The sequence below is a fragment of the Rhinopithecus roxellana genome, chromosome 19, assembly GCF_007565055.1.
Source record: "Rhinopithecus roxellana isolate Shanxi Qingling chromosome 19, ASM756505v1, whole genome shotgun sequence".
Lineage (NCBI taxonomy): Eukaryota > Metazoa > Chordata > Mammalia > Primates > Cercopithecidae > Rhinopithecus > Rhinopithecus roxellana.
The window spans coordinates 37,658,371-37,669,073 of record NC_044567.1 but is presented as its reverse complement, the minus strand read 5'-3'; the positions used below and the strand labels follow the sequence as shown (position 1 = coordinate 37,669,073).

General features: G+C 42.5%; 1 pseudogene across 1 annotated transcript; it reads left to right on the top strand.

The window, feature by feature from the left end:
- The first annotated feature begins 10,021 nt into the window (after nucleotides 1–10,021).
- On the top strand, nucleotides 10,022–10,404 carry LOC104668263 (annotated as a pseudogene). The gene has a single exon (XR_004055084.1). The product of XR_004055084.1 is annotated as a 60S acidic ribosomal protein P2 pseudogene (transcript).
- Nucleotides 10,405–10,703: the final 299 nt, after the last annotated feature.

Here is a 10,703-nt window from a genome sequence, read left to right as displayed (position 1 = left end):
CCCTATTTCACATTTTTTACAATGATACACAGTTTCCCAACCCAAATGACTAGCACATTCCCTTGCCAGGCCCAGAATGAAGACATCTGCCCTCTTAGCTTTCATTCATCCACTCTTCACCCTCAAATGTTTTACCTAACTCAATTGGTGGCCGGGCACAGTGGCTCACACCTGTAATCCCAGGATTTTGGGAGGGCAAGGTGGGCAGATCACTTGAGATCAGGAATTCAAGACTAGCCTGGCCAACATGGTGAAACCCCATCTCTACTAAAAATACAAAAACTTAGCTGGGCATGGTGGTGCTCACCTGTAGTCACAGCTACTCAGGAGGCTCAGGCACAAAAATTACTTTAACCCAGGATGTGGAGTTGTAGGGAGCTGAGATCACGCCACTGAACTCTAGCCTGGGTGACACACTAAGACTCCATCTCAAAAAAATGCAAACAAACAAACAAACAAAAACCTCAATTGGTTGTGAAACAGCAGTGTAGATGCTCAAAAACAAGTTTCTGATAGTAACCATTTTAAGGCACTAGGAACACAGTATAAGTGAGAAAGGAGTGATGAAGCTATTGCAGAAGTGGCAAAAAATCAGTTTCTTTCTTTCTTTTTTTTTTTCTTTTGAGATAGAGTCTTGCTCTGTTGCCCAGGCTGGAGTGCCATGGCACAATCTTGGCTCACTTCAATCTCCAGCTCCCAAGTTCAAGCAATTCTCCTGCCTCAGCCTCCTGAGTAGCTGGGATTACAGGTGTGCACCACCATGCCCAGCTAATTTTTGTATTTTTGGTAGAGACGGGGTTTCACCATGTTGGTCAGGCTAGTCTCAAACTCCTGGCCTCATGATCCACCTGCCTCAGCCTCCAAAGTGCTGGGATTACAGGTGTGAGTCCCCGTGCCCAGCCATCATTTTTCTTTTTCTTTTTAAAGACAGAGTCTCACTGTGTCACCTGAGCTGGAGTACAGTGGTGCAATTATGACTCACTGCAGCCTCAAACTTCTGGGCTCAAGTGATCCTACCACCTTGGCCTTCCAAAGTGCTGGGATTATAGGCATGAGCCACCACACCCAGCCTGCTACATCATTTTTTTTTTTTAATATGGAGTCTCACTGTCACCCAGGCTGGAGAGCAATGGCACGATCTCGGCTCACTGCAACCTCCATTTCCCAGGTTCAAGCAATTCTCCTGTCTCAGCCTCCCAAGTAGCTGGGATTACAGGCACACACCACCACGCTCAACTGTTTTTAGTATTTTTCATTGAGACAGCGTGTTGCTATGTTGGCCAGGCTGGTCTCGAAATCCTGACCTCAAGTGATCCACCCACCTTGGCCTCCCAGAGTGCTGGGATTACAGGTGTGAGCCACTGTACCCAGCCTTACATCATTCTTACACTGGATCTACCCTAAACGATTTTTCTAAAATTAAGACAGCCTATTAAAGAACAATTTTTAGTAAATTTCTCTGAATTCCACTTCATTATGAAAAGGATCCAAAATATTTTGTCTTTATTTGGCACCTATCATTAGAACTAACAAAAGCAATCTGAAATTTTAGCTTGTTTATGAGGTAAGGGAGGGTCTTCAGTTGGTATTACATGGTTCAGCCAAGAAACATTCTTCTAAGTGTATGTGTGACCAGAGGTAAGTCACCACCGTTCTGGTTCATTGCCTCAGTGTTCACACCTGCAAAGTGGGCAGATGAGGAAAAGCCATATCATATAACATTCAAAGATGATTGAGTGAAGCATAATTAAGGGTAAGGATTGGTTTAAGACAGGGATAAAACAATACTAAATAAAGATGATACATTATACTATGAAACATGTTTTACAAGTTCAAAACTTTTAAAATCCATCTTTTAATTGTATCTTGTTGACAGAAAATTACAAAGTTATGTCATAATAATTTTTTCTTTTTTTAATTATACTTTAAGTTCTAGGGTACATGTGCATAACGTGCAGGTTTGTTACATATGTATATTTGTGCCATGTTGGTGTGCTGCACCCATCAACTCATCAGCACCCATCAATTCATCATTTATATCATGTATAACTCCCCAGTGCAATCCCTCCCCCCTCCCCCCTCCCCATGATGGGCCCCAGTGTGTGATGTTCCGCTTCCCGAGTCCAAGTGATCTCATTGTTCAGTTCCCACCTATGAGTGAGAACATGCGGTGTTTGGTTTTCTCTTCTTGTGATAGGTTGCTAAGAATGATGGTTTCCAGCTGCATCCATGTCCCTACAAAGGACGCAAACTCATCCGTTTTTATGGCTGCATAGTATTCCATGGTGTATATGTGCCACATTTTCTTAATCCAGTCTGTCACAGATGGACATTTGGGTTGATTCCAAGTCTTTGCTATTGTGAATAGTGCTGCAATAAACATACGTGTGCACGTGTCTTTGTAGTAGAATAATTTATAATCCTTTGGGTATATACCCAGTAGTGGGATGGCTGGGTCATATGGTACATCTAGTTCTAGATCCTTGAGGAATTGCCATACTGTTTTCCATAATGGTTGAACTAGTTTACAATCCCACCAACAGTGTAAAAGTGTTCCTATTTCTCCACATCCTCTCCAACAACTGTTGTTTCCTGACTTCTTAATGACTGCCATTCTAACTGGTGTGAGATGGTATCTCATTGTGGTTTTGATTTGCATTTCTCTGATGGCGAGTGATGATGAGCATTTTTTCATGTGTCTGTTGGTTGTATGAATGTCTTCTTTTGAGAAACGTCTGTTCATATCCTTTCCCCACTTTTTGATGGGGTTGTTTGTTTTTTCTTGTATATTTGTTTGAGTTCTTTGTAGATTCTGGATATTAGCCCTTTGTCAGATGAGTAGGTTGCAAAAATTTTCTCCCATTCTGTAGGTTGCCTGTTCACTCTGATGGTAGTTTCTTTTGCTGTGCAGAAGCTCTTTAGTTTAAAGAGATCCCATTTGTCCATTTTGGCTTTTGCTGCCGTTGCTTTTGGTGTTGTAGACATGAAGTCCTTGCCCATGCCTATGCCCTGAATGGTACTACCCAGATTTTCTTCTAGGGTTTTTATGGTATTAGGTCTGACATTTAAGTCTCTAATCCATCTTGAATTAATCTTCGTATAAGGGGTAAGGAAAGGATCCAGTTTCAGCTTTCTACTTATGGCTAGCCAATTTTCCCAGCACCATTTATTAAATAGGGAATCCTTTCCCCATTTCTTGTTTCTCTCAGGTTTGTCAAAGATCAGATGGCTGTAGATGTGTGGTATTATTTCTGAGGACTCTGTTCTGTTCCATTGGTCTATATCTCTGTTTTGGTACCAGTAGCATGCTGTTTTGGTTACTGTCGCCTTGTAGTATAGTTTGAAGTCAGGTAGCGTGATGCCTCCAGCTTTGTCCTTTTGACTTAGGATTGTCTTGGCAATGCGGGCTCTTTTTTGGTTCCATATGAACTTTAAAGCAGTTTTTTCCAATTCTGTGAAGAAACTCATTGGTAGCTTGATGGGGATGGCATTGAATCTATGAATTACCTTGGGCAGTATGGCCATTTTCACGATATTGATTCTTCCTATCCATGAGCATGGTATGTTCTTCCATTTGTTTGTGTCCTCTTTGATTTCACTGAGCAGTGGTTTGTAGTTCTCCTTGAAGAGGTCCTTGACATCCCTTGTAAGTTGGATTCCTAGGTATTTTATTCTCTTTGAAGCAATTGTGAATGGAAGTTCATTCCTGATTTGGCTCTCTGCTTGTCTGTTACTGGTGTATAAGAATGCTTGTGATTTTTGCACATTAATTTTGTATCCTGAGACTTGGCTGAAGTTGCTTATCAGCTTAAGGAGATTTTGGGCTGAGACGATGGGGTTTTCTAAATATACAATCATGTCATCTGCAAACAGGGACAATTTGACTTCTTCTTTTCCTAACTGGATACCCTTGATTTCTTTCTCTTGCCTGATTGCCCTAGCCAGAACTTCCAACACTATGTTGAATAGGAGTGGTGAGAGAGGGCATCCCTGTCTTGTGCCAGTTTTCAAAGGGAATTTTTCCAGTTTTTGCCCATTCAGTATGATATTAGCTGTGGGTTTGTCATAAATAGCTCTTCTTATTTTGAGGTACGTTCCATCAATACCGAATTTATTGAGCGTTTTTAGCATGAAGGGCTGTTGAATTTTGTCAAAAGCCTTTTCTGCATCTATTGAGACAATCATGTGGTTCTTGTCTTTGGTTCTGTTTATATGCTGGATTACGTTTATTGATTTGCGAATGTTGAACCAGCCTTGCATCCCAGGGATGAAGTCCACTTGATCGTGGTGGATAAGCTTTTTGATGTGCTGCTGAATCCGGTTTGCCAGTATTTTATTGAGGATTTTTGCATCGATGTTCATCAGGGATATTGGTCTAAAATTCTCTTTTTTTGTTGTGTCTCTGCCAGGCTTTGGTATCAGGATGATGTTGGCCTCATAAAATGAGTTAGGGAGGATTCCCTCTTTTTCTATTGATTGGAATAGTTTCAGAAGGAATGGTACCAGCTCCTCCTTGTACCTCTGGTAGAATTCAGCTGTGAATCCATCAGGTCCTGGACTTTTTTTGGTGGGTAGGCTATTAATTGTTGCCTCAATTTCAGAGCCTACTATTGGTCTACTCAGGGATTCAACTTCTTCCTGGTTTAGTCTTGGGAGAGTGTAAGTGTCCAGGAAATTATCCATTTCTTCTAGATTTTCTAGTTGATTTGCGTAGAGGTGTTTATAGTATTCTCTGATGGTTGTTTGTATTTCTGTGGGGTCGGTGGTGATATCCCCTTTATCATTTTTTATTGCGTCTATTTAATTCCTCTCTCTTTTCTTCTTTATTAGTCTTGCTAGCGGTCTGTCAATTTTGTTGATCTTTTCAAAAAACCAACTCCTGGATTCATTGATTTTTTGGAGAGTTTTTCGTGTCTCTATCTCCTTCAGTTCTGCTCTGATCTTAGTTATTTCTTGCCTTCTGCTAGTTTTGAATGTGTTTGCTCTTGCCTCTCTAGTTCTTTTACTTGTGATGTTAGAGTGTCAATTTTAGATCTTTCCTGCTTTCTCTTGTGGGCATTTAGTGCTATAAATTTCCCTCTACACACTGCTTTAAATGTGTCCCAGAGATTCTGGTATGTTGTATCTTTGTTCTCATTGGTTTCAAAGAACATCTTTATTTCCGCTTTCATTTCGTTATGTACCCAGTAGTCATTCAGGAGCAGGTTATTCAGTTTCCATGTAGTTGAGCGGTTTTGATTGAGTTTCTTAGTCCTGAGTTCTAGTTTGATTGCACTGTGGTCTGAGAGACAGTTTGTTATAATTTCTGTTCTTGTACATTTGCTGAGGAGTGCTTTACTTCCAATTATGTGGTCAATATTGGAATAAGTGTGATGTGGTGCTGAGAAGAATGTATATTCTGTTGATTTGGGGTGGAGAGTTCTATAGATGTCTATTAGGTCCGCTTGGTGCAGAGATGAGTTCAATTCCTGGATATGCTTGTTAACTTTCTGTCTCGTTGATCTGTCTAATGTTGACAGTGGAGTTTTGAAGTCTCCCATTATTATTGTATGGGAGTCTAAGTCTCTTTGTAAGTCTCTAAGGACTTGCTTTATGAATCTGGGTGCTCCTGTATTGGGTGCATAGATATTTAGGATAGTTAGCTCTTCCTGTTGAATTGATCCCTTTACCATTATGTAATGGCCTTCTTTGTCTCTTTTGATCTTTGATGGTTTAAAGTCTGTTTTATCAGAGACTAGGATTGCAACCCCTGCTTTTTTTTGTTTTCCATTTGCTTGGTAGATCTTTCCCCATCCCTTTATTTTGTGCCTATGTATGTCTCTGCATGTGAGATGGGTCTCCTGAATACAGCAGACTGATGGGTCTTGACTCTTTATCCAGTTTGCCAGTCTGTGTCTTTTAATTGGAGCATTTATTCCATTTACATTTAAGGTTAATATTGTCATGTGTGAACTTGATCCTGCCATTATGACATTAACTGGTTATTTTGCTCGTTAGTTGATGCAGTTTCTTCCTAGCCTTGATGGTCTTTACATTTTGGCATATTTTTGCAATGGCTGGTACTGGTTGTTCCTTTCCATTTTTAGGGTGTCCTTCAGGGTCTCTTGTAAGGCAGGTCTGGTGGTGACAAAATCTCTAAGCGTTTGCTTATCTGTAAAGGAATTTATTTCTCCTTCACTTATGAAACTTATTTTGGTTAGATATGAAATTCTGGGTTGAAAATTCTTTTCTTTAAGAACGTTGAATATTGGCCCCCACTCTCTTCTGGCTTGTAGAGTTTCTGCCGAGAGATCTGCTGTTAGTCTGATGGGCTTCCCTTTGTGGGTAACCCGACCTTTCTCTCTGGCTGTCCTTAAGATTTTTTCCTTCATTTCAACTTTGGTGAATCTGGCAATTATGTGTCTTTGAGTTGCTTTTCTGGAGGAGTATCTTTGTGGCATTCTCTGTATTTCCTGAATTTGAATGTTGGCCTGCCCTACTAGGTTGGGGAAGTTCTCCTGGATGATATCCTGAAGAGTGTTTTCCAACTTGGTTCCATTTTCCCCCTCACTTTCAGGCACCCCAATCAGACGTAGATTTGGTCTTTTTACATAATCCCATACTTCTTGCAGGCTTTGTTCATTTCTTTTTCTTCTTTTTTCTTTTGGTTTCTCTTCTCACTTCATTTCATTCATTTGATCCTCAATCGGTGATACTCTTTCTTCCAGTTGATCGAGTCGGTTACTGAAGCTTGTGCATTTGTCACATATTTCTCGTGTCATGGTTTTCTTCTCTGTCATTTCGTTTATGACCTTCTCTGCATTAATTAGTCTAGCTGTCAATTCTTCCACTCTTTTTTCAAGATTTTTAGTTTCTTTGCACTGGGTACGTAATTCCTCCTTTAGCTCTGAGAAGTTTGATGGACTGAATCCTTCTTCTCTCATCTCGTCAAAGTCATTCTCTGGCCAGCTTCGATCCGTTGCTGGCGATGGGCTGCACTTCTTTGCAGGGGAAGATGCTCTCTTATTTTTTGAATTTCCAGCTTTTCTGCCCTGCTTTTCCCCATCTTTGTGGTTTTATCTGTCTCTGGTCTTTGATGATGGTGACATACTGATGGGGTTTTGGTATAGGTGTCCTTCCTGTTTCATAGTTTTCCTTCTGACAGTCAGGACCCTCAGCTATAGGTCTGTTGGAGGTTTCTTGAAGTCCACTCCAGACCCTGTTTGCCTGGGTATCAGCAGCAGAGGTTGCAGAAGATAGAATATTTCTGAACAGTGAGTGTACCTGTCTGATTCTTACTTTGGAAGCTTCCTCTCAGGGGTGTACTCCACCCTGTGAGGTGTGGGGTGTCAGACTGCCCCTAGTGGGGGATGTCTCCCAGTTAAGCCACTCAGGGGTCAGTGACCCACTTGAGCAGGCAGTCTTTCTGTTCTCAGATCTCAACCTCCATGTTGGGCGATCCACTGCTCTCTTCAAAGCTGTCAGACAGAGTCGTTCACGTCTGCTTAGGCCTCTGCTGCTTCCCCTGTTGTTTTTTGAGCTGAGCCCTGCCCCTAGAGGTGGAGTCTATGGAGACAGGCAGGTTTCCTTGAGCTGCTGTGAGCTCCACCCAGTTCGAGCTTCCCAGTGGCTTTGTTTACGTATTTAAGCCTCAGAAATGGCGGGCGCCCCTCCCCCAGCCTCGCTGCTGCCTTGCGGTTAGATCGCCGCAGACGGCTGTGTTAGCAATGAGGGAGGCTCCGTGGGCGTGGGACCCTCCCGGCCAGATGAGGGATATATTCTTCTGGTGTGCCCGTTTGCTTAAAGCGTGGTATTGGGGTGGGAGTTACCTGATTTTCCAGGTGTGGTGTGTGTCAGTTCCCCTGGCTAGGAAAAGGGTTTCCCTTCCCCCTTGTGCTTCCCAGGTGAGGTGATGCCTCGCCCTGCTTCAGCTCTCGCTGGTCAGGCTGCAGCAGCTGACCAGCACCGATTGTTCGGCACTCCCTAGTGAGATGACCACAGTACCTCAGTTGAAAATGCAGAAATCACCGGTCTTCTGTGTCACTCGCGCTGGGAGTTGGAGACTGGAGCTCTTCCTATTCAGCCATCTTGCTCCACCCCCCCATAATAATTTTTTCTTATCCCAAACCTATTGGTTCTATCTTTCCTCTGTCATGCTCTCAATTAATATTTGAGTATATAACCATTTTCATTTGGGCGACTGCAATGTTTTGAAGGTAGTTAGCAAAGATATGAGAATCTTTGCCTTAACCTGAAACAATATGCTTATCTATGGAATTATAAGTATTAAGTAGGGATAATCTACATTTGCTTAAAACAATTTACTTTAAAAAGTTAATATTAAAAACTGCCTTTACATATGGAAAACATTTTAAATGGACAAGATTAGGGCTAAGAACAATACAAGACAGGAATGGCTCTGACCCTGAAGTTTATTAGGCTTTCAATTCTGCTATTTTAAGACGTTTAATGAAGAGTTTTACCATCAATATACGCACCATTAAATCACAGCTGGCCTGAATCTACTTTATTTTATTTTTTTAAGCATAGAAAGAAGTGAGAGATTAGATTATTCTTAAATTTTTTTATTGGAACGAAATCTGTTTTAGCCAGCCAGGTCAATCAATCAATCCACATTGACAAAACCTCATATGCTATACCTTTATTGGGTTCCTATCTCTTATTCTTTTTTTTTTTTTTTTTTTTTCTAGACAGAGTGTTGCTCTGTCACCAAGCCGGAGGGCAGTGGCACAATCTTGGCTTACTGCAATCTCTGCCTCCTGGGTTCAAGTGATTCTCCTGCCTCAGCCTCCCGAGTAGCTGGGACGACAGACGCGCACCACCACACCTGGCTAATTTTTGTAGTTTTAGTAGAGACGGGGTTTCACCATGTTGTCCAGGATGGTCTCCATCTCCTGACCTTGTGATCTGCCCACCTCAGCCTCCCAAAGTTCTAGGATTACAGGCATGAACCACGGTGACAGGTTTTTTTTTTTTTTTTTTTTTTTTGATATGGAGTATCACTCTGTTGCCCAGGCCATAGTCCAGTAGTGCAATGTTGGCTCACTGCAATCTCTGCCTCCTGGGTTCAAGTGATTCTTCTGCCTCAGTTTCCTGAGTAGCTGGGATTACAGACGCCTGCCACCATGCCTGGCTTTTTTTTTTTTTTTTTTTTTTTTTTTTTTTGTATTTTAGTAGAGATGTGGTTTCACCACATTGGCCAGGCTGGTCTCAAACTCCTGACCCGAAGTGATCCACCCGCGTCAGCCTCCCAAAGTGCTGGGATTACAGGCATAAGCCACCACACCATGCCCCACATGGGAAACCTTTTATTCTTATTTTATTTTGTAGAGATGGGTTTTTGCCATGTTGTGCAGGCTAATCTCGAACTCCTGGGCTCCAGCAATCAGCCTGCTTCAGCCTCCCAAAGTGCTGCGATTACAGGTGTGAGCCACCACACCCAGCCCCTCTTATTCTTATGCTGTGACACTTCAACTTATTACTTTTTCCAGTTGTTATTTTGGATATAGGTATATTAACAAAGTAACTGCCATCTCTCTCCTCTCTACAATCAAAACAGAAGTATATATGTGACTTCATAATCTTGGGCAACTGAATCTAATGAAGTAAAGACTTTAAAACCTTTGCTATCCAAGCACATAAACATTGGCTCCCAGGAAACAAGAGCTGATTTGGTATTTATTAAAGAAAAATCTTTTTTTTTTATTTTTTTATTTTTTTGAGACGGAGTCTCACTCTGTCACCCAAGCTGGAGTGCAATCTCACGATCTTGGCTCACTGCAACCTGCATCTCCCAGGTCCAAGTGATTCTCTTGCCGCAGTCTCCTGAGTAGCTGGGACTACAGGCGAGTGCCACCAAACCTGGCTAATTTTTTGTATTTTTAGTAGAGATAGGGTTTCACCCTGTTAGCCAGGATGGTCTCAATCTCCTGATCTCATGATCTGTCCACCTCAGCCTCTCAAAGTGCTAGGATCATAGGCGTGAGCCACCGTGCCCGGCCTAAAGAAAAATCTTGGCGTGAGGCTCTCCACCTCTGCCACAGATGCCGCCGCGATGCGCTAAGTCGCCTCCTACCTGCTGGCTGCCCTCAGGGGTAACTCCTCCCCCAGTGCCAAGGACATCAAGAAGATCTTGGACAGCGTGGGCATGGAGGTGGACGACGACCGACTCAACAAGGTTATGGGTGAGCTGAATGGAAAAAACATTGAAGACGTCATTGCCCAGGGTATTGGCAAGTTTGCCAGTGTACCTGCTGGTGGGGCTGTGGCCGTCTCCGCCGCCCCAGGCTCTGCAGCGCCTGCTACTGGTTCCGCGCCTGCTACAGCAGAGGAGAAGAAATATGAAAAGAAGGAGGAGTCTGAAGAGTCAGACGATGACATGGGATTTGGCCTCTTTGATTAAATTCCTGCTTCCCTGCAAATAAAACCTTTTACACTTAAAAAAAAAAAAAAGGAAAAAGAAAAATCATTTTTTTTTTTTTTTTGAGACAGATTCTCGCTCTGTCGCCCAGGCTGGAGTGCAGTGGCATGATCTCGGCTCACTGCAAACTCCACCTCCCAGGTTCATGCCATTCTCCTGCCTCAGCCTCCTGAGTAGCTGGGAGTACAGGTGTCCACCACCACACTTGGCTAATTTTTGCATTTTTACAAAATTTTATTTTTGTATTTTTAGTAGAGACAGGGTTTCACCGCGTCAGCCAGGA